The sequence below is a fragment of the Prionailurus viverrinus genome, chromosome X (assembly GCF_022837055.1).
Source record: "Prionailurus viverrinus isolate Anna chromosome X, UM_Priviv_1.0, whole genome shotgun sequence".
In the NCBI taxonomy this organism is placed as follows: Eukaryota; Metazoa; Chordata; class Mammalia; order Carnivora; family Felidae; genus Prionailurus; species Prionailurus viverrinus.
In genome coordinates, this window is record NC_062579.1 from 15,780,293 (window position 1) to 15,804,907 (window position 24,615).

Below are 24,615 nucleotides of genomic sequence, written 5' to 3' on the forward strand. Positions count from 1 at the left end.
TTCTTTATCATCTCCTTGATCACTGTGAAATACAGTTCATATTTTTAAAAAGATATATGTATATTTTTTAAGTTTATTCATCTATTCTGAAAGGGAGAGAAAGCATGAGTGGGGGAGGGGCAGAGAGAGAGGGATGGAGAGAGAGAGAATCCCAAGCAGGCTTCACAAGGTCAGTGCAGAGCCTGAAGTAGGGTTCAAACTCATGAACCACAAGATCTTGACCTGAGTTGAACTTGGATGCTTAATTGACTGAGCCACCCAGGTGCCCCTACAGTTCATATTTAAGGCAGGATGAATGCTTGATTCTTCCCCTTTATGTAACAGCTTTTAAAATTATGTATTAAATTTTTAGCATGGTCTAAAATTGACCACGGAGTTTTTCTTTTTATAATTATGGACTCATATATCACATATATTTGATGTATCTAAGCCCCTTGCAAATTTTCCTATTCTGGGGAGTCAGTGGGTGACTCTTCAAGGTGGCTCTTTTTGAATGACCCTAAGACTATTGATAGCTTCCTTGCTTTCTGCCTTGAAAAGATTTTCCTAACACAGCTTTCACATTCCATATCCCAAGCCAGGGATCAGGCACTTCTCCAAGACACCCTGGTTCCTTTCACAGGAAGTGGTCTTTTGAGATCACAATCTGGGTATTTCAAGGGCCTTTGTTACTAGTTTTTCGTCGTTTCTAGAACTTTTGTTGTTGCAAAGCAAAAAAAAAGTTTTCTCATTAAAAGAGGTCATGCATGCACACAGATAACTCCAATTCAAATTTAACACCGAGGCATTTTTATTCAACCTCATCAGACTTAAATATGCTTCTCCTTTTTCTCATGACAGATATCTGGGTTCTCAACATCAATATAATTATTAATTTGCTTTATTCCACAACACATACATGACAGTTTCAAAATACAAGTAAAAAAAACTGTCACTAACACCATTACATTCATTTCTTTCACTTTCTCTTGATGTTTATGGATTGCCTTTTAAAATAATTCTTCATAATTCTGCAGAATATGTACATGATTTCCAAGTCAAATCTACAAAATAAGAAGTACAGCCAGCTTCTACCATGTCTATTTCCTCCTATAAATATTTAGACACGTACTTTGAGAGAGAAGATAGAACTGTCAATTAAGGGGAAAATTTTTGAACTCAGAGGTAAAAGTTGAACCTTTGTAGGCAACTTGTGGATCAAGAACTGGAAAAATTAATATCAGGAAAAGAGAGTAATTATGATGGAATATTTTTTTATGAAACATGAGAAAAGAGTGTGCAAGAGGGAATGGTCATCAATGCCATGCTAGCAGAAAATCTTAGTAAAAGTTGACAGAGGTAAAGCTATTGGATTTCACGTTAATGAGGCTTTTAAAAAATTTTCAGAAAGAACATTTTCTTGAAGGAGCAAAACAAAATTTTAAAAAGTATTAAGGGATGTGACACGCCTGGGTGACTCAGTCAGTTGACTTTGGCTCAGGTCATGATCTCGCTGTCTATGAGTTCAAGCCCCATGTTGGGCTCTGTGCTGACAGCTCGGAGCCTATTTCAGATTCTGTGTCTCCCTCTCTCCCTGCCCCTCCCCCCTTCATGTTCTGTCTCTGTCAAAAATAAATAGACATTTAAAAAAATTTAAAAAGTAATAAGGGATTGAGTGGAAAGGAAGTGGAGAAAGCACATCCCAAAACCTTGGGATGCTGGTCGTTTGAAAGAGAAGAACAAGGGGTGCCTGGGCGGCTCAGATGATTAAGTGTCTGACTCTGGACTGCAGCTCAGGTCATGATCTCACAGTTCGTGAGTTCAAGCCCTACATCAGGCTCTGTGCTGACAGCACAGAACCTGCTTGGAATTCTCTCTTTCTCTCTCTCTCTCTCTCTCTCTCTCTCTCTCTCTCTCTCTCTGTCCCTCCCTTGTGTGCATGCTCTCAAAAATAAATAAACATCTTTTTAAAAAAGAACAACAGACACACAGGGCAGTTACTAGCTTCAGAAATATAATGAAACATAGATCCTTTATTTCTCCAATAAGGAAAATCTTAAAAAAGAAGTTATCAAAAGGAGAATCTGAAAAAGAAATATATAAAATGCTGGAACAAATCTCTTGAGTCAGGAAAAGATAAAGTCAAGAACAGCCAAAAACTTCGCCTCCATGTATAGAGACCAGGCCTCCAAACGATAATGGTGAGACATTCCACTTATTCCAAGGAAGCACATAATAAATCCAGTCTATGGACTTTTCCATACCAAAGTTGAACCCTTCTACAGACACTGATCTTATCTCTCACTCAGTGAGATCCCTAGAAACCCAAAAAATTCTGTATCAGTCTTAGGACCCCTACAGAAACAAAATCAATCCAGTTTACTGCTAATATTTATTCTGAGGGGTGCCTGGGTGGCTCAGTTGCTTAAGAATCCAACTATTGATTTTTGCTCAGGTAATAATCTCACAGGTCATGAGATCATATTGGGCTCTGTGCTGAAGGCATGAGGCCTGCTTGAGATTCTCTGTCTCCCTCTCTCTCTGCCCCTACCCACTCACGTTCATTCGTTCTCTCTCTCTCTCTCAAAAATAAATATTAACAAAATATTTAGGGGCACCTGGGTGGCTCAGTCAATTGGGCATGTGACTTCAGCTCAGGTCATGATCTCACAGTTTGTGGGTTCGAGCCCCGCGTCAACTCTGTGCGGACAGCTCAGGGCCTGGAGCCTGCTTCAGATTCTTGGTCTTCCTCTCTCTCTCTCTGCCCCTACCCCTGCTCATGCTCTCTCTCTCTCTCCCAAAATAAATAAACATTAAAAAAATTTTAAAAATATATTTATTTGGAGTAGACTGGTACACAACCCATGCTTCCTAGTCTATTCCCAATACACTGAAAAGTGGCTGCATCTGATTCTTTTGGGAGCCTTAACATCTGCTCAACTTGTGACGTTCATATCTTTGTTATCCTTGGTCATTTCACAGGTTGTGCAACAGGTACATCATCCAAATTCTTTCACAATCATTTCTATATTGCTCTCTATAGGCCTACCTTGACCATACTGCCACATTTCTTCCTCTTCAACCTTCCTACTATGTCCTCTAAGAACTCCTATTTCATGGTACACTGTCTTATATCCTCAACCCCTTCATCACATGTTCTTCCTACCTCCTAGCCCTTATCTGTATTCACCATTGCTATTTCTAAACCATTACTCTTTTTCTGTTTCTGACAACTGTTCTTTTGAGGCATGTGCTGTCCCACCAAATCTGTCATTCATTAACATCTCATCTTGTGTCAACTTCTCAGCTTGGTTTGTCAGTCACTTGACAGGGTCAGGAAGGAAAAAGGTACATACGCCAAGTGTATTGTTGAGGCTGAGCATGGAGTACTACCTAGAGGGCAGAATTAGAGCAGACACAGGGAAGGTGGATTGAGGGGAAAGGCAGAATGTGTGAGTCACATAAAATACTTGAATAATGGATAAGGTATGTTGTATGTTGGAGCTGGCTCCTACTAATTCATAAGATCCAGCTGTTAAATTTTTAGCAACTTTGTAAGCCATTATACCAGTAGTTTGAAATGGGCTATTATGGAGATATTGATACCGTGGCAATTTGCAAATGCTACTTATCAAAACTCTCTTTTCCCTCCTGACAGCCAATTCTTCTTTTTTTTTTTTCTGAGAGAGAGAGAGACAGAGCATGAACGAGAGTGAGCATGTGTGCACATGCACATGTAAGTGAGCAGGGGAGGAGCAGAGGGAGAGGGAGAGAGAGAATCTTAGGCAGGCTCCACGCCCAGAACAGAGTCTGACATGGGGCTCTATCTCATGAACTGTGAGATCATGAAATGAGCCTAAATCAAGTATCAGACACTTAACTGACTGACCCACCCAGGCACCACATGACATCCAGTCCTTAAATGTTTACCAGTATATGGTAGGGAAAAAGAGGAAATACAATGAGTGGATAGAAGGTCAGCAAAGTTGAAGAGGAATTTTACCTAATTCAAACTTATGCCTAGGACAATATCATCTTAAAAGCTAAGGCCAAGAAATAAAAATAAGCAAGAGTTAAATGGTAGATCCCAGAGTTGCAAGATTAAAGATAGATTCCAAAGAAAAATACTGGAAAAATATTCTTCTTTTAGCTAAACAGATAGTTTTCACATTTATTGATGAGACTGAATCCCAAATGTAAGAAAATAGATGGAAATGATATTAGCATGTGGTCCTCTATCACTGGACACTCTCAAGTTGAACTCCGTCTACAGTGCTTGTTTATTCTGTGTGTAATTAGGCTACTGAATATAACTTTGGTCTTCAAAAACTTAGATGGATCAAAAACCTAGAAAGCAACAAGAATAATAAGAATATGGAGGATACATGGCTCTTGGGAGTATCTATACAGTGAAAATATAAAGGGCGGAGTTTGCATCCTGTCTCCCCTTATCCACTAAATAATATCGTGCAAGTCACGTAACCTCTCTGAATCCATTTTCTAAGCTATAATATGGGCATGGAGATACCTATCTCTTAGAGTAGCTATAAAAATTTCTAAGATAATGTAGTTTATAGTGTCAAGTCTAGTGCTTTGTTCATAGTAGACACTAAAATATTTTATTCCCATTTCAGCTACACTTGTAAACTTTTCTTTTCCATGAGGTAAGGCTAAATACATATTCTTGAGTAAGATAAAAGATAATGAAGCTAGAAGACCTAATTGTGTAAGGGAGCTTCTTAGTACTTCTCTTTGTTGTTACACCATTGGAAACCTCTCATCCAGGGGTGACAGACTTTGTGTAAAAGACCAGAGAGTATGTATTTCTGGCTTTTCAGTCCGTATAGTCTCTGCCCCATCTGCTCAAGCCTCCTGTTGTAGTAAAAAAGCAGCCAGAGACAATTCATAAACAAGTATGTGCGTGACAGTGTTCTAATATGACTTTATGAGCACTGGAATTTAATTTCAAATAATTTTTACATATTTTGAAATATTCTTTTGATTTTTTTTCAACCAGTTAAAACATCACGTTTCTTCTTAGCTCACAGATCATATAAAAACATCTGGAAGGCTAGGTTTTGCCTGCAGGCTATGGTTGGCTGACACCCGCTACTATACTTCAGGAACAAACTAGGACAAGTCAATGGTTTTGAAATGTATTTTTAAACCTTGGAATCCTTTGTTCAAAAAAATCTTGCATGACAACCACTTGTTACCAGAGTTTCTGTAAAGATGGGAATCTATCATCTCCCGCCACTCCCTCAAGAACCTACCTTTTCGCCAACACAACACTTACATGCACGTACACACAACCTCCTAAGATCTTATGAGACACTTTTTGGAAACCTTACAATGAAACATCAAAAAGAAATACTGACAACTTTGCATTATTTGATCCCCTTTAAAACAAATAAGGTACAAATGTGGAAAAGGCAGAGAACAATAATTAAAACAGTCCTCCACAGGACCTTCAAATGTTTTTCTACATTGGACCTCTGATTCATGCTTTCAGACACACCTCCCAACTGAATCCTTCTCTTACCTGATGAGAATCTCCATACCTTGAACACTGTAGATTACCTGTCATGTCTGCATGATGGTTTGATCCTTTCTCTTTTCTTGGCTATACTGGTCTCTGTTATTGGGATTTGGACTCTGCTTTGGTCCCAGGTACATGACACATGCAGTTCTCAGGCACTGTGCTAGCCCAGATCCCTGACCATAGTAGCCAGATCTGAGTTATGAAAAAGTCCACCTAGTCTCATCAATTCACTGGGAAGGATATGTATCAAAGCAAAATCCCTACGCAGACATCCATGAAGAGTTATCAAATGTCAGTTTACATTAATAAAGGATGTAAAAAAGGAAACACATTTAGTTAACCCTGCTATGTGCCAAGTGCTGTGCTAACTATTCATTCTAAATTTTTTCATGTTTTTATTTTATATTTGAGAGAGAGCAAGAGCGAGAGTGAGAATGGGAAACAGACAGTGCATGAGCAGGGGAGGGGCAGAGAGAGATGGAGACAGAATCTGAAGCAGGCTCCAGGCTCTGAGTGGTCGGCATAGGTTCCGGGGCTCGAACTCATGAGCTGTGAGATCATGACCTGAGCCAAAGTCTGACGCTTAACTGACTGAGCCATCCGGTTGCCCCATATGCATTCATTCTAGAATTAAGAAAAAAATGACAAGCATTTTCACAAATGGCATGAAGGTAATCCAATCTTAAGAAAGAAGCTAAACTAAGTGGTTTTTCTACGTCCTTCCCTTTCAGGTAGAATATTATGAGTTCCTTCTTACAGAGAGCTCTGTAGACACATTTCTGAGCGGTGAGAGATACTTGGAGAAGTAGGTCAAAGAAAAAACTATTCTGAAAAGCCACTAAAGGCTTCCAATGGCATCTGGGAAAAGCAGACTACCTTTGGAACAGAAACAGATACAGACATTGAAAAGAAAAACACACATATGTTGCAAAGCTCATCCTCTAGCACTAACACCAGACGACAGACGAATAGACTTTCTTGTGCCTGTAGGAACTGCAAGGTTGGGACCTATTATAATGGGGCAATTCAAGATGCTACCTTCTGATTTGAAAACAAACAAACCAACAAAACAAAAAGAAACAAAACGCTTGGCTTGAATTTTAATTTGAGAGTAGTTATGTTAAAACGTATCCATAATCTCAGATAATATGCGTTAAGTGAAAGAAAATGACTGAGCAATTACATTCAGAGCTGGTTTTTAGCTCCTGCATAAATTAAAAGAAATCTTTTTCAAGGCAACATTTGAAAGTCAGTACTTCTAATATCTTTCATTACCATCTACCTGTCAGGACTGAAAAAAAGGAGCTACAAATTGAGACTTCAGAAAAACTAAACGGCCTGCATTTATTAATTAACCATTATGTGTTTACTTACCTAGGACTTGTAGATCTACTCTCCAACTTTCCCCACTCTGGGGAAAGACTTACAGACTGCATTAAATGACTTTCTTTGCCCGATTTCAGCTGGGTGCAACCGATAGAAAGAACCTACTGGAAATCAGTGAGAAGGAATACAAGGTGAAGGTATGTAGTTCCCTAGCTCCTTCTTTGTTTGGAAAAATTAAGAAGGGCTCCATTTCTCTATTGAAATCTACCACTCTTGTGTGCCGGTAACCATTCTCTGCCCTCGGATCTTCAGGCAAAGCGGTGGTAATTGTTCCCCCTGGCTAATAGTTCCGGGGTACTTTATTGTGCCTTGTTAGTTTCCTTTATTCGTGCTTGCACATTTGCAGGTAGCCCCTTCATTAAGCTCCCTTCAATTCTCCCACTAGAGCATACTATCTATTTGCTGTGCTAACCCTGAATAATTATGCCCCTATTTTTTTTTTTCACTCTCACGGATTAAACAAGAAGAGTCTTATTCACTGTTTCCAACCAACACTGTATATGGATACCCTTTACTGTATAACTGTTGCAGGAAGTATTAGAGAGTGAAAAGGGCCATCCAGGGGGCCAATGGAGAACTTCAAACATTGCATTTCTCAATAGTTCAGGGGTATATTACCATCAGTTGTATATCTTGCATGTGTATTATATACTTTGTGTATATAAAATAATTTATCATAAAAATGCAAAGGAAGCCACAAAATTACTTATAGCAGGAAAAGTTTCATTTTGTCATGTACATATGCATGGAAAAGTTTCTAAAAGGAATTAGAAGAAGATAATAATGGTTTGATTAGATTATGAGATTATGGGTAATTATTTTCTTATAGTTTTCAAATTTTCTATATTAAATAGACTCTTTCTCCTAAAAAACTAACCAGTATTAAGCAGCAAATACTTGGAAAATCAGGAATAGCTTCCATCATGTTACAGAGCAGTTACTGTCCTGAATCGTTTCACTGATAAATGGATCCACTCCAAAGAGGAAACCTCAAATTAGAGTTCAGACACGTGACTAAAAACAAAAACAAGAAAATGCTTCATGAGCCAGTGAGGGTGTCACCTCTGGCAACAATTATGTCAGAGAAGAAGGATTTCAGGAGACCATGAGAATATGAACTTGCTTATAAAGCTGCCAAAGGTGACCTTAATCGTCCAGTCATGTTCTGTTCAGAACCATTATTGGGCTTTCAGTTGCTATGAACAGTAGCGGTGTGATACAGTCATGTTTAAAGGGATAGTGTTGGTTCATTTTCATCTGCTGTCTCTCCTTTAGGCTGTTATTAAGATTTCATGGAGTTTGGAAAATGCCCTGTCCCCTGAGACCTTGAAAAATGAGGGGCACGTACAAAGACTTTGATGTTCAATGTCAGGGAGGACGATTTACGCGGCTGTGCTGCAGCCCAGCAACACCAAGATCTGTTATTAAGATGACATTTAATAACAAACATGCCAATTATTGGACTTGTATTAACTGTATCAGTGAAGTATGCACAATCAAAGTCACAGATGTATCGAGAATGGTGTTGGTAATATCACACTGATTAATAAACAAGGTCTTGCCAGCATTATTCCTTATAACACAATAGCCCATTTTGATATTCACATTTTTTAAATGAAATTTAGTTTTTCAATTTTAAAAACATTTCTTTAGAGTAAAACATTAGATACTTATGTTGTAGTAAGGCAGCATGATTTTATAACCTGTGGTCTCCCTATCATAACCCTTCCCTGGTATCTCTGAAACAAGAAGACTATGCAGAGGTCCTTGGTTAGCTTGACCTCTTCTATCCACCAGCATCCACATGTCTGATCTTTCTCTAACTCTTCATACCTCCTATTGTTTGTACTAAAGATAGTAATATGTGAGAAGTCCAGTCATTAGTGTTTCTCTGATGGTTTTGGCTACAATATAAAAAAGAAACAAAAACCTGGTCCATTAGCTAAACTCAATTAAAATTTTCCCATATATATCATGGCATGAGACAATGTGAAGCATGCTAGGATAATTATTGGTGGACTTATTGCAATTAATTTTGAATAGGGAACCAAGAAGCATTTTATAATAGGCTGCATATAGAGTTTCATAAAATCACAGACTATTTGTTTTAGAAATGGTCTTAAAGATCAGGTAATCCAACCATTCATCCAGTGCTTAAATCCTTTCTATATTTTTACCACGTATTAGTCTCTATGTCATCCTTGAACTGTTCCAGGAAAAGAGAAGATTTATCAAAGCAACCCATTTGAAATAGGAGGCATTAATTTCCATATACATATGCATATACAAATATTACTGTGAACATGTTTATTACTTACTTTAAACTCAGTATGGCATATGTTAATAGGAAAAGGAGAAGAAAAAATCCTTCCTTGGTTTTCTCACATACATATTTTTTAAGTAAATTTAACAGATACTGGAGGACTCTAAGCTTTCCTCTTCTAACACACAAAATGAAATAATTAAATTACGGCAAATACCCTAGTTTCTAGGGAACATGCAAAGATCTAAAATAATACCTTACATGAAAAATTATTTTCATCTTTTAAATTTATTTTTACCACTTATGTTTTGACCAAGCAAGTCCAGTCAGACAGGTATAGAGACCTCTGCCAAGATTATATTGTAAACAAGGGGATAGGGTTTGAGAAAGACACACTGGAAAACTCAATCCTCAAAAAGCTGTGTTGTATAGAAAAACAAGATAGGCACCAGAGAATCACTATCAGCTGTTAAGAGTTACCAGGACAATTCTGTTTCTTGTGTCCAAGAAAGTTTCACAGAGAAGTGATTTTAGGAATCTTTTGACTCTGGTTACAAAATGTGTTTGGTGTTAAAATACCTCACTACCCTAACAATACCCCCATTAGAGAGGCATGACTTGGAGGTTTAAAGGTCTCTTAGTTTTCAAGATCTCCTGGCACCAAGCCCTCAACACAGACTCATTACAATGTAGAGCCTGAATGAAGAGGTGATGGGTCTGGAGTGAGATAGGGAACAGGCTTTTGGCAGATAGCAGGGATTTCAGAGGCTAGAGGATACAGAGAGAGGAAGAGGGAGATGAACTACAGATAAACTGTACTCTCTGCTCAGCCTCCTCAGAGCTAGCCCATCTCATGAACATTACCTTGTTTATTCTTACTTTTGGTTTATTTTAGAAGTCTTCTTATAGACCTACCAAAGGCCAGGCAGAAGATTGTCAAGTACTTTGCTTGAACCAAATGTATGGAACTAACAATCTTTTCCAGGAATCAAATCTCAGTGCTTAAATCTAAGGCACTATCTATGCAAAACCTATAGCCAAACACAAATAGTCTTAAGAGCTCTTTCTTGTTTAGCATTATGCTGGGCACATATCAGGTGCTTTATAAATGTACTTTACTGAGAATAGCTGAAGAGCATTTCTAATGATAAAGACAATTCCTTGGTGAGTCATTTATCCAGCTACTTTCCAGTTCGAGGAACTAAATAAGTCATTAAGACTGAATCAACTTCTCTATATACTTTCACTTTCTAAATTGGCAAAAGAATCTCAGATAAAGAACAGACTTCAAAATGACTACATTAAAAGACACAAACTATTTATTTTATGGTTATGAATATTGTAAATAAAGTATCCATCTAAAAGCTGAAAGACTCATATCACTTAAGTGCTTGGGATAATCAAAGGAAAGTGGGTTCAGTTACTAAAAATGGAGAGGCAGGGAGAGGAAACCAAAAAAAAAAAAAAACTTACTTGATAAAGTGCTGCAATATCCTAATGAAAATATGTAGCCTTTTCTAGGTTATAAAATTTTAAGTGAATTCACACTTGGAAGCACAAAGAAATAAGCAAAATAAGTACCAGGTAGTCTATATTGACCAGAAGGGAAAGCATTAAAAATCCACTGGAATGAGTTGGTCTTTGCCTTTATCATTGCCTCATACCGGGCTTTCCCAAAATCAGAGTCTGAGACAAAGGCCACCTTGCCATTGAAGGTTAAGTGCTACTATTGGCCTCTGGCATTCCACAATTCACCCCTTTCCCCTTTGGTATTAGAAAGCCCAATTCTATAGACCTAGGGTCCAGAGGATACTACTGAGCCCCTCAAAGATGTCATTGCTTATTGCTGGGATATTTCTTATTGCCTTAGTGTGGAGACTGTGCTATGGCCCTTCTGGGGAACGTGGTCAAGTGTTCAATGGTCTCAAGAAATAAATCCTTTCCAACATTCCACCTCCCTCAGTCTTCTGTTCCCTTCCTCACTATCATGCTCAGGTATTCTTGTATCACTACTCATTTACTGAAAGCTGTTATTGTGTCACAGCTTCAAAAAGCCATTTCAAAGTATGCAAAATAAATGGCAGGGTCATGAGCAAACTTCAGGTGTCCTTGTCAATATTTTGAACCCAAAACCACAGGTGACTGCTTATAGGTCAACGATTTCCTGGTCCAATATCTTCCTTATTCACTCCCACATTAATTCCCCTATTCCCTGCCAGTCCTGGTTCTACAATTCATTCAGGTTGTAAACTACTTGGTCACACAAAAGGGACTATGCTTTGGTTGGGCTATGACCTGTCCTTGGGTTCCAGTCTTGAGATACGAGGGTGGCGGGCACATTTTGGAAAACAGACATACGTTACATGCAGATTACCTGCCTCAGATAAGGTCTTTCTAGCATATCCAAGCAAGAGAAGTTTCTCTCTCCCAGCAAAGAGCATGGAGCTAATCATACCAGTTGGAAAGGTTTAGTGGAACGTGCAGTTCAATATCCTCAGGCTGATCCATCAATATGTGCCCATCCAAGTATCACAGTCACATTCATTTCCTCTCAGAGTTCTGACTTTTTTATATAGGAGATCTGTCAAGGTTGTGCTTTAAAACTTCGTGGTATCTCTGCCATCTTTAAAATTAGGTCTTGGGTCTAATTTCCAGCATGGCCTTCTTAGAAGCTGCAGGAGGTAAATGTTCTCCTTACTTGCTTCCACAGAGACCCTCTGACTTTCAATGTTTCTTGAGTTGGTAGTTGGCTGACCTGACCCCGCCATTTTTTTTTTGCATATTTCTGAAGTAATTACATTAGTTATTCACCTTCACCATACTATATAATTATCATTTGCCCCCATACTTTTCCTGTGATACTACTATCACATTACCCAATATTTCACCTTTCACCTGCACCTTGCACAAAACCACTAGAGGTCAAAGTCTTAGTAATTAGTGATGCTTCGAGAAGCAATCTGGATATTATACCTACTCCACTATGGCGCCAACTCTTTTAGCCTACTTCCCCTATAAACAGAAGCTGAAAGACTTAACTGCAAATAGTTTATTTAGAAATGTGAGCCCATGGAGCAGCGGTTAAGTGACAGGTGGGTGTCCCTCTCTTGGAAAGAAAGGAAAGCCACTACAGGGATGTATTATTATTAACCTGACCACCCGTGGGGTGACTATAACTGGATCCCAATGGACCTTCTGAGAAACCTTACAAAAGTCATCTCAAAACATAGGGGAAGGAAGGAAAAATAAGATAAAAACAGAGAGGGAGGCAAACCATTAGAGACTTTTAAAAACAGAGAATAAACGGAGGGTTGAGGGGGGTGGATGAGAGGCAGTGTGGGTTAAATGGGTAACAAGCATTAAAGACAGCACTTTTCAGGATGAGCACTGGGTGTCATAGATAAGACATGAATCACTGGGTTCTACTCTGGAAGCCAAGACTACACTGTATGTTAACTAACTTGAAAATTAAACAAACAAACAAACAAATAAATAAGAAAGGAGAAGAAAATTATCCACTGGCTCCTGTCTCCCATTGCTGAAGGTGGTTCCATTGGTCAATGCTTTCTGGGTTGTGCACACGTGAGCGTTGAGTAGTTTCCTGCAGTTGACTCTCATTTGCTGTGGTGTCACAGAAACCCCAGGATGGGAAGGCACCTGAGGCAAGGCACAGTTGAGTTACATCCGTGAGATTGTTGGAAGACTCTGCTGAACTGGTCATTACAGCAGTAACTGGGGTAAGTGGTGGGTAGAGAGGATATGAGGTGTATGTAAGAGGGGTCTAATAGAATTTTTGGCCACAGTGAGCATTTATTGCAGTAAGCACTGGGGATATATTAAGTTCTATAAATCTGTATAAGATTTATGTGTGTGTGCATATATATATACACATACATGTATGAATCCATGTTTGTATGAGCAAGGTCATTCATTTTTCTGGAGTGGCCAAATATTATTCATGGATAGAACAATCATTTGATTGTTCAAAAACTTGTATTGTTTTGTCAACATGTAAAATTGGTCTTACTGAATATGGTTTTGGCATTAGTGCCACAATTCACATTCTTGAAAAAGCAACAGTACGATAAGATGCCCTTGAAATTACTAACAGGATGACATTGAGGACAATGTGTTGTTTGTGCTGTAACATTTCCTTTATAATCTCAAGAGAAACATATCTCTTAATGCTCATACCAGTAAAATATGGGCTTTTCCTGGACCCAACCTTTAAAAAATATCAAACGACAAATCTTGCAAATAATGCTGCTTTCTTTGCTTTGGCCACTGGGAAGCATGGAGCCCAAACTCCAACTTCTAGTGAATTAGTGGCATTTTATAATAGGCATTTCTGTACACTAGTTGTATCTTCTAGTTTCATTTTATTGGTCTACTCATGTCTGTTCCCCTTGATCTGGTTATCAATTTATATTTAATTTTATGGCTAATAACAAGTCACTTCACATCCTTATTCATACTGAGATGAGTGTAAATTCATCTGATTAGAAACAATTTACGTAGACATATACTAAAGGTGCTACATTGTAAATATTTTGTATTAAATGGCAGATAAGCTTATTTAGCACGAATGATACGACGGAGGTGGTAGAGTATAACCATGTACATGGACAGCTTTACACTGAGGACCAAGAAGTCTCTGAAGTCATTATTCAACAAAGTATACACTTACTATTTTAAAAAGTGACAGAAATGGGCTGCCTGGGTGGATCAGTGGGTTAAGCATCCAACTTTGGCTCAGGTCATGATCTCAGGGTTCATGGGTTTAAGCCCATCAGGCTCTGAGCTGACAGTGTGAAGCCTGGGATTCTCTCTCTCCCTCTCTCTCTCTGCCCCTGTCCCACTTGCTCGCTTGCTCTCTCTTGCTCTCTCTCAAAGTAAGTAAATAAACTTTAAAAAAGAAACAAATGACAGAATTGGTAAAATTAGCAATATGGCATTAGACTTGCATTTTCTTACATTGTTTCCAGTCACAATAAAGTCTCAAAAGAAACTAGAAACACTGGTTTTACTCTACATTTCTCATTTACTGCCTATTTGGGTCAGAGAATTTATCTGTACTTAAAATAAGTATATCTATTAACAATACTAATACTGAGGCTACAGTCTAAGTTTATTTAATTTGCTAATTGAAGCGATTCTATCTAAAACTCAAATGCATAATCCTGGCATATAAGAGGATTAAGCATATATCACAACAAAAACTTATTTTAAAACCCCTGTGAAATAAATATGATAGCAAATATATAATCGCTTAATGTACAAATATGAAATGTTATTAGAAGGGTTTGCCCAGAAATGACAAGGTCTACTGAAATACTATCTTGCAACCAGTTAGACTATCTTGAAGTTTAAGAAACTATGGATGAGGCAAAGAAACACGAAAAATAAGGATTATGAATTAAGAAAGTGGAGGGTAGAAAACAATGCACATATAATTATCTGAATACCAGAGCGCTTTGGAGATTTAAAATCCTGAACCATCTTACACGACAACGAAAAGCATTCCCATCTTTATAGAGTGATTTCACAAAATCTAACTGTGCTTATTGCAAGCTAGGGGTTACCTCCCAGGAGAAATGATAAACTGAGTGCAGCAATTAATCAGAGTGATGAATATGAAATTACAACGGCACTGCTGGGAAGAATTCAGGGGAGGGTGGACAAAGTCCTTTTGGTAGCTGCCTGCCTAGCCAATGGTATCAAATAATGGGGAAGTCCAATACAAACTCATCCCGTAGCCCAATGGTGAAACCACTTCCCAGCTGTTCACATATATGTGAACATACTGGACCAGGCCAGAATACACTAAGAGTTAAGACAGTGATGTGTCTACGTCTTTGGAAGAAATATTAAAAGAAAATTACCAGTGAGTCTGATATGGGGGTCTCTAATCCACAATAGGTTAAACAGGGAATCTTGCCCTTCCCTAGATAAATATGATTAAGTTAACAATTTTAACCATCTGGAGCAGTGGTGAGGGAGAGAAATTTATAAAAAGTAATAAATAATATCTTTTCAAATGGATCCAGCAGCCATTCTGAAAGAGGTGGGTTGTGGTGGCGGGGGTGGGGGCAAAATTCTGCTAGCCCAAGAATAATTTATGCAACTGCTCCATTCTTGATTGGTTTAGCTTGCTTACAGAAATCACATCAAAAGTTTATGGAGCACTTACCTATTTGCTAAGAGATGCTTTCCCAGGGGTGGAGTTTGCTCATTTAATTATCACAACACCTCAGTGAAGTAGGTACAATTATGATTAACTTTTTATGGGTGAGCAAACAATGGCTTAGACTGGTTAAGTGCATGTACCATTTATAGGACCAGTCAGAGAGTGGTGGAATTGGAATTAAAGCATGGATTTGTCCCCAGAGCCCAAATGTTTAACCACTTATGTGGTGATGTATGTGGCTACTGCCTCTGAAACCATACTTGAATCAATCCTCTGGGGAGTTCTATTCCTGTTCCTTGAAAAGTCGTGGTCATATACTAGTCATTCAATTCTAGAGCAGAAGTTTCTGTACTATTCTAAAGGAAGAAGGCATGATTTATAATTTTATGCATGGGAGGCATTTTAGTACTGAGTTTCTAGCATAATACCTATTTCTCTTCTTTCCCTCCTCCCCCATTCTTCCTTGAACCTGAAAAGTCCTATTTTAGATCAGGAAAGGGCCCTAGGAGTTGTCTTATCTGACATTCTCATCATTTAAAAATGATAAAACCAGCCCCAAAGAGGTTAAATGATTTAGAGGTGATGAGTAGGGGCCCCCAGGGTGTGGAATCCCCAACTAGCACTTTGTCCTATGATGTTAGATGTTAGAGGATCTTCTGTCTCTGCCCCATGTGTTTCCAGCCACCTGAAGCAGGAAATGTACTCTACAAATCATGTTTTTCAGTCTCAGTAAAGGGAGGTTTACCAAGAACATTTGGATAGCTCTCATGTTATAAGAGAAACAAAGAAAGAGGCTTTACTGAGCTTCTCTGTTGCAACCACAGGCTAACTGTGACACTGGACACAAACCACCCTGAAACCAATCTCAATTTTCTATTTGAACTAAAAGGAAGAAAGCAAACACATCAACGTGTCAGGCTGCAGATTTAACTTGGAGAAGAAATAAAAAGCCAGACAGAAATAGAAAAGAAGGAACATAGGAAATATAAAGGAAAATACCGATTGTATAAATTAGATTAACACTGGGCCTCCTAGTCATTTTTAGGTCTCATATTTCTGACACATCAGACAGTTTTCCTGTCTCCATTTCCTTTTGCTTCTCTACAGCCCTTATTTCTAACACCAATTGTAAAGGTAACCTATAAACTGGTTACTAACTGACACAAGATTAACTAAAAAGGGCAGTTACACACACACGTGCACACACATACATATACACACACTTGTACCTCTACACTGTATACAAACTCATGTTGACATTTAAACACATCATAGGCCTATTATTCAAATACATAATCTGTCTCGCAGTGTTTCTCAGGGTGCCGCTAGCATTTGGAGCGAAACAATTATTCCTTGAATAGACTATCCCATCAAATGTATGATTCGTAACACCTCTGCCTCTGCCACCAAATCTCAGTGGTTGCACTTAGTCCTTGTGACAAGCAGAAAGCCCCCTCAGGCATTTCGAAATCCCCCCGCCCCTGGGGTGGGGCAGTACTTCCCCAAAAGAGGAACACCAGACTAAGAACATTCTAGGTCCAACTCAGACAAACTATGAACATTGTGGACTTAATATGTTTCATTCAAGACTTACTGAGGGTCCGCCATGAGCACAACCCTGTGCTAATTTTTGGGAGGTCAATTCACAATCCAAACAGATAAGGATTTTGCTGTAATAGGGATGGTGGGAGAGACAGATATTGATTAAATCTTCACACGCATATATATATATATATATATATATATATATATATATATTCAGAATTCTGATAATAGGAACAAAGAGACACGTGATGTTACTAGACTAAGAGGGAGAATTGCTTAGATCAGTTAAGGAAGTTTCCTTAAGGAATTTCAAGCTTGAGCACAGTTATGAAGCCTAAGTAGGGGTTCACTTGGTGATGAGGAAAAGTACAAACATTTTCAGTAGCAGGAACAGCATGTACAAAGTTCACCATGGGGAGACAGAGCATGGCAAGTATGTGGGATGGACACAAGACTACTGCGGCTAGACCTTATGGAATGAGGAGTGTCACATGAGATAAAATACAGCTAAATAAGGATGAAGCTACACAGTCTTACAGTCCATGTCAGTAAGTTTTCAGAAATAACAAACCAGGTAAAATGTGGTAGAAGGCAGAAGGAGATGCATCACATGAGACACAAATCCACCAGTGGGTGTTATTCCCTAAGGTTTATAATCAAATCAACTCTTGTCTGAATGAAGATCAAGTTGGCACAGATAAAAATACCTTCAGTGCATTGTAATCATGTGGAAATCACTCAAACCACAAATCTGGTAGTATGCAAGGTAGTAATATGTAGGAGTGGATGTCTGTCTAGGAAAGTTGGGAGGAATCTGGAGACAACCTGGAGAGGTCAAGTGTTAGAGGGGAATAAACACTGGGGATGGAGATGAAGCTCCAGGAACTGGTTTTACTTCCAAACCTTCTTGTCTCATGGGAACTTTGCCACTGCCAGATTAGAGCTTTTATCAATAAATGAGGACAATACAATCCCCAGGGTACTGAGTATGATTAACTGAAATATCTGGAGAAAGAGTGTCTAACTCAGTATTTGGCACATCCCAGACGCACAATGCATGCTTTTAATGAAACTAAGTTTCTTAAGTAGTAAATTAAGGCAGTAAAAACTGCTCTGACATTCCAAAGGTGTCATAAGGGCAAACAGGGTAAGTTAGTAAAGAAACACAGGATATTATTATCCTCAATAAAGGAGGGTGGCATGAATGCCACTCTGAATTCATCACCCATTTTTTTTTTCCTGCCAGTGGACTATATTCACAGACACATACTATTCCATGAAACCTCTCTCTTTTAATCCTTAGAAAAGTCCAAGGTAGAGGATAGAAGGAATAATAGCATGCAACTTTTTTTTCCTGCTGAAATGACCATTACTGTGAGAGGATAGTTTAAGTGCTTTAAGTGCATGTGCACATGATTTTTCTTTGGATGCGTTACAGAAAATGAAGTGCTGTTGCGGGGGAGTTGTGTCCCAGCCTATGGGGCAACATTTTGTGTGAAACGTTGACTGACCACAGTTCTTTTTCAACTAAATGCAGTTTACAGCCATTTGTTCCCAGCAGATGCCAATGCTGTGAATGTTCTGTCCCCCTCAGCCCACCTCTAAATGAACCTGCAGCTGTGGTGACCAGTTCCCAGTGCACTGACAACTTCACCTCAAGTCCCTGCCTCTCTATCCAAGGGCTTTCTCTGGAGATCTTGTTCAGCCTGCTTGCTGGGAAGCCTATAAGAGTCTAAGGCTTAATTACCCCAGGAACTACACTCAATCAATGACAGTTGAGAGTTGGTGGAAAAATACTTCATCTTATTTTGTCCTTTGATGGACTATTTTTTTTTTAATGTTTATTTGTTTTTGAGGGGGGGGGAGGGAGAAAAAGCGAGAGAACAAACAAGGGAGGGGCAGAGAGAGACACAAAGAATGTGAAGCAGACTCCACGCTTTGAGCTGTCAGTGCAGAGCCTGAAACGGGGCTTGAACCCATGAAGCATGAGATCATGACCTGAGTCAAAGTCAGGCAGTCAACCAACTAAGACACTCAGGCACCCCTGATGGAATTATTTCTAAAGCATGTTCCTCATGGTTCCTCAAAGGGTCCCCAATAGGACTGATCCCCAGTTGCCCACCATGATAACCTATTCATGAAAACCCTTTCAGTAAGTATTTCCTTTCCCTGTCTCACTTTCCCTATTTTCCTCCATGTACTTCTTCTAATTACCTCCCAAATTAACCCTTGTACCCATTTTATGTCTCACAATGTACTTCTGGTGAAACTCAAAACTTAGGTATAGAATTCCTGGAACTGTCCAGTTCATAATGCACAAATTCCATATCTAATGACACAATGGTGTCTCGTCTAAAAAGAATTATGTTCCTATGGTCTATAGAAAAAGGAAATCACTATTTTTTAATGCCTGTTACAGAGAAAATACTGAAATTGAGGATACATTGCCTAATGGAATGGGAGCTGTTGAAAATATCAACATATGACTTTAAACTGTATTTAAACATTAGGCCATACCGATGCCCACTAACTCTTGAGGGTCACTTACTTCAAAAGCAATGAGTTGAAAAGAATAACTAATTTATTGTGATAGATGACTTTGTGCCTAAATGTCCTTTCCCACCTTCTGATTCCTAATTGCCTATATTGATGGCATTAAGTTTAACTTGCTAAATAAAGCCGAGGAGGAGTTAACATTTCATGTGAACGACCTACAGATGCCCCCCCATCCAAGCCTCTTGCAGGGCTTCCAATAGATGCTAAACCATGAAACCCCTGTAATTAGCTACTTTAGATACTGAATTCATGAGGAAAAGAACTACCCTCATTTTATTTACCTCTACACCACTAGTTCCTAACACAGTGCTTTCTACTTAACTACGTGAGTAATAAAATGCTCTTGAATGAATGAACACATAAGCAACCTCCACTTGGATGACTTTTATTGTGTATATGTATTAAAAAAGGAAAAGATTTGGTATCCAAATGGTTACAGATCTAAGGAGAAAATACTAGTGTACATTTATCTTTCATCTTCAGTGTGAAAGCCAGAAAGCTACCTGGCTCTTTTCTGGTCCATTTACATATCTGAGAAGTTAGAAGCAAGAGAAAGCTAAAAGATGACAAGATATAAGGATGGCTCTTAAAAGAAATATTTTATCCATATAAGTACTTGTCTAAACTCACTATTCTCTGTTCTTTTAGTAAAGTTGGTATGGAGGAATCACGGGACTTCAGGTCAGAGTCAATTTCATCATATATTCTTTATACAACATTAGGAACAAATAAGGAGTTCAGAAGAGTATCTACTCCATATTTACAACAACTAAGCAACAGTTAATCAACTCACTGTACATGATCTTTTTTTCAGAAAGTGAATATATTATTGGTTTATGGATGAGGTGCCCTGGAGCACTTTGGGCTTGCTGTCAGTCCCGACATAGCAATAAACTAGGAAAGAACAAACTTACCAATGTAGGCATGTTATACACAGTAACTGAATTTCTAAAGAACTCAGTTTTTAACGGAATGGAGCTCTGTCCTGCCATAATCTTGATAATTTTCTTTTAATTCCATAATAGTTATCATACAGTGTTATATTAGTGTTAATATAGTGATTCAACAGTTCTATACCTTACATAGTGCTCATCATGGTAAATTCACTCTTAATCCCCTTAATCTATTTCACCCATCCCCCCACCCATCTCCCCTGTGGTAACCACCAATTTGTTCTCTGCAGTTCAGAGTCTGTTTCTTGTTTGCCTCTTTTTTTTTTTCTTCATTTGTTTTGTTTCTTAAATTCCACATATGAGTGAGATTTATGGTATTTGTCTTTCTCTAACCAATTTATTTCATTTAGCTTTATACGCTCTAGATCTATCTATGTTGTCGCAAATGACAAGATTCCACTCTTTTTATAGCCAAGTAATATTCCTTTGTACATATGTACCATTTCTTCTTTTTCCATTCACCTCTCGATGGGCACGTGGACTGCTTCCACATGTTAGCTATTATACATAATGCTGCAATAAAAACAGGGGAGCATTATATCTTTTCAAATTAGTGTTGTTGTTTTCTTTGGGTAAATACCTGGTAGTAGAATTACTGGATCCTATGATAATTCTATTTTTAATTTTTAACCTCCTTACTGTGTTCCATAATAACCATACCAGTTTGCATTCACACCAACAGTACAGGAGGATTCCTATTTCTCCACATCCTCACCAACACTTGTTTCTTGTGTCTTTGATTGTAGCCATTCCGACAGGTGTGAAGTGGTACCTCAGTGTGGTTTTGATTCACATTTCCTTGATGATAAGTGATGTGGAGCGTCTTTTCATGTGTCTGTTGGCCACCTATAGGTCTTCTTTGTAGAATGTCCGTGTCTTCTGTCCATTTTTAATTGGACTATTTGTTTTTTGGGTGTTGAGTTGTTACAAATTCTTTACATATTTTGGATACTAACCTTTAATGAATATGTAATTTGCAAATATCTTCTCCCATTCAGTAAGTTGTCTTTTAGTTTAGTTGATTGTTTCCATTGCTGTGGAGAAGCATTTTATTTTGATGTAGTCTCACTAGTTTACATGTGCTTTTGTTCCCCTTTCCTCAGGAGATCTATCTAGAAAAAATGTTGCTAGGGCCTATGTCAAAGAAATTATTGCCTATGTTCTCTTCTGGGATTTTTATGGTTTCACATTTAGGTCCTTAATCCATTTTGACTTTATTTTTGTGTGTGGTATAAGAAAGTGGTTCAGTTTTACTTATTCATTTTTTTGCATGTACCTGTCCAGTTTTCCCTGCACCATTTGTTGAAGAAACAATCTTTTTCCCATTGTATATTCTTTCCTGCTTTGTCAAAGATTAATGGACCATATAATAGGTTTATTTCTGGGCTTCCTATTCTGCTTTGTTGATCTATGTATCAATTTTTTGTGCCAGTACCATAATGCTTTGACTACTATAGCTCTGTAGTATATCTTGAAGTCTGGAATTGTGATACTTCCAGCTTTGTTCTTCTTGTTCAGGACTGCTCTAGCTATTCGGGGTCTTTTGTGGTTCCACACAAATTTCAGGATTATTTGTCCTAGTTCTGTGAAAAATACTGTTGGTATTTTCATAGGGATTGTATTAAATGTGTAGATTGCTTTGGATATTATATACAACTCAACGTTATTTATTATTCCAATCCACGAGCATGGAACATCTTTCCAAGCGTTTCTGCTGTCTCCAATTTCTTTCATCAATGTTTTATCATTCTCAGAGTACAGGTCTTTCACCTCCATAGTTAAGTTTATTTCCAGGTATTTTGTAATTTTTGGTGTACTTGTAAAGGGGATTATTCTCTTAATTTCTCTTTCTGCTACTGCATTATTAGTGTACAAAAATACAACGGATTTCCATACATTGATTTTGTATCTTGTGACCTTATTGAATTAATTTATCAGTTCTAGTAGTTTTTTGGTGCAGTGTTTAGGGTCTTCAAAAATAGCATCGTATCCTCTACAAATACTGAAAATTTTTCCTTACCAATTTGGATGCTTTCTATTTCTTTTTCTTGTGTGACTGCCATGGAGAAGACTTTCAGTACTATGTTGAATAAAAATGGTGAGAATGGACATCCTTGTTTTGTTCCTGATCTTAGAGGAAGAGCTCTCAGTTTTTCAATGTTGAGTATGATGTTCACTATGCGTTTTTCATATAGGGCTTTTATTATGTTGAGATATATTCCCTCTTAACATACTTTGTTGAGGGTTTTTATCATGAATAGAGGTTGTACTTTGTCAGATGCTTTTTATGCATCTACTGAAATGATCATATGATTTTTATGTTTCCTCTTGTTGATGTGATGTATCATGTTGATTGGTTTGTGAATACTGAACCACTCTTGCATCCCAGTAATAAATCCCACTGGATTGTGGTGAATTATTTCTTTAATGTACTGTTGGATTCGATTTACTAATATTTTGTTGAGGAATTTTGCTTTCTCTCTCTTTCTATTCTGAATGACAGTCTTGGTGGATAGAATATTCTTGTTTGCAAGTTTTTTTTCTTTTAGCACTTTGAAAATATCATGCCACCTTTCTGGGCTACAAAGTTTCTAGTGAAAAATCAGCTGATGGCCTTATGGGGTTTCCCTTATATATAACTCCTTTCTTTTCTCTTAGTGCTTTCAAAATTCCTCTTCATCACTACGTTTTGCCAAGACTACGTATCTTGGTGTGACCCTCCTTGGGTTGTTTTGTCTCTGTGCCTCCTGGATCTGGATTTTTGTTACCCTAGATTAGGAAATTTTCAGCTATTATTTCTTTAAATAAATTTTCTACCCCCTTTTATCTCTCTTCTCTGTCTGGGGTCCCTATAATGCAAATGTTATCATGCTTGATGGTGTCAATGAGTTCCCTTAGCCTGTTTTCATTTTTTATTATTTTTTCTCTCTCCTATTCAGCTTGATTGCTTTCTATTACTCGGTCCTCCAGGTTGCTGACTTGTTCTTCTAATTCCTCTAGTGTATTTTTAATTTTAGTTTTTGAGTTCTTCATCTCTGATTGGTTCTTTTTTATTTTTTCTATCTCTTTGTTGATGGTCTCACTGACGTTCTCCACTCTTTTCTCAAGTACAGTGAGTATCTTTATTACCATTACTTTAAATTCTGTATCAGATATATTTCTTTTCTTGGTTTCATTTAGCTCTCTTGCTGTGATTTTGTCATGTTCTTTCATTTGGGCCATGATTTTTCTGTCTCCTCATTTTGTCTAACTCTCTGTGTCTGTTTCCATGTGTTAGGAAAGTCAGCTACATCGCCTGCTCCTGAAAGGAGTGGCCTTATGAAGAAGAGGTCCTGTAGTGCCCTGCAGTGAACTGTTGCCTATTTTCCAGTATCTGGTGCTTCAGGAGTACCTCCTATGTGTGTTGCGTGTGCTCTGCTGTTGTGGCTGAACTCCTTTTCTCTTCTCTTCAGTTGTCTGCAATAGCTCTCTTTGCCTACTGTGGGCAGGGCTTGGTCCTTGTGTTGTTAGTACACCAGTCTTGGTTCACCTTGGGTTTGAGTTGAGTCAGACCAGGCATTTGCCAGAGATGCGGTAGCAATGAACTGCTGGGCACTCTCCCTGTGTCGTGCCCTGAGAAGCTTTCATCGGTGGGTGGGGCCTGCAGTTAGACCACAGGTCTGCCCCCAGCCCACTGCTGGGGCTTCAGTGGGACTGGTGTGTGTGGTTATCTTCTATCCTACGTGTAGGGGTCACTTTGGAATGGAGCTGACCCCTGTCGGGGCTGCTTGTTTGCTTATTGCCACGCTTGTGGCACCACTTTGGATGGGCTCTAGGCAAGTGCATACTGGAGGGGGCAGGTCCGAAGGAAAACTTGGAATAGGCACCCAGTGCCAGCAAGGTCAGAGTTGGTCCACTGCAGAAGGGGACCTGTGGGGATGAGGGACTGAAGCAGGATGCATTGGAGGGAAAGGTTTGCAAAAGAGCATGGGGACAAAGTGAGCACTGTTAGCAAGCTAAGCAGAGTGTTGGCTCCATGTTAGTTCCCACAGGTCTGTGTGTCTAGACTGGGGGTACAGAATGGAAATGGCACCAACCACGTCTTTGTTCCTAGATAAGTCCCTTAGATATCTCTACACGTCCAGTACATGCTCTGAGATCAGTAAACAAATCTCTCCCCTGTATTTGCCAAGCATTTTTCAAACTGCTGTTTCTAGGCTCTGTC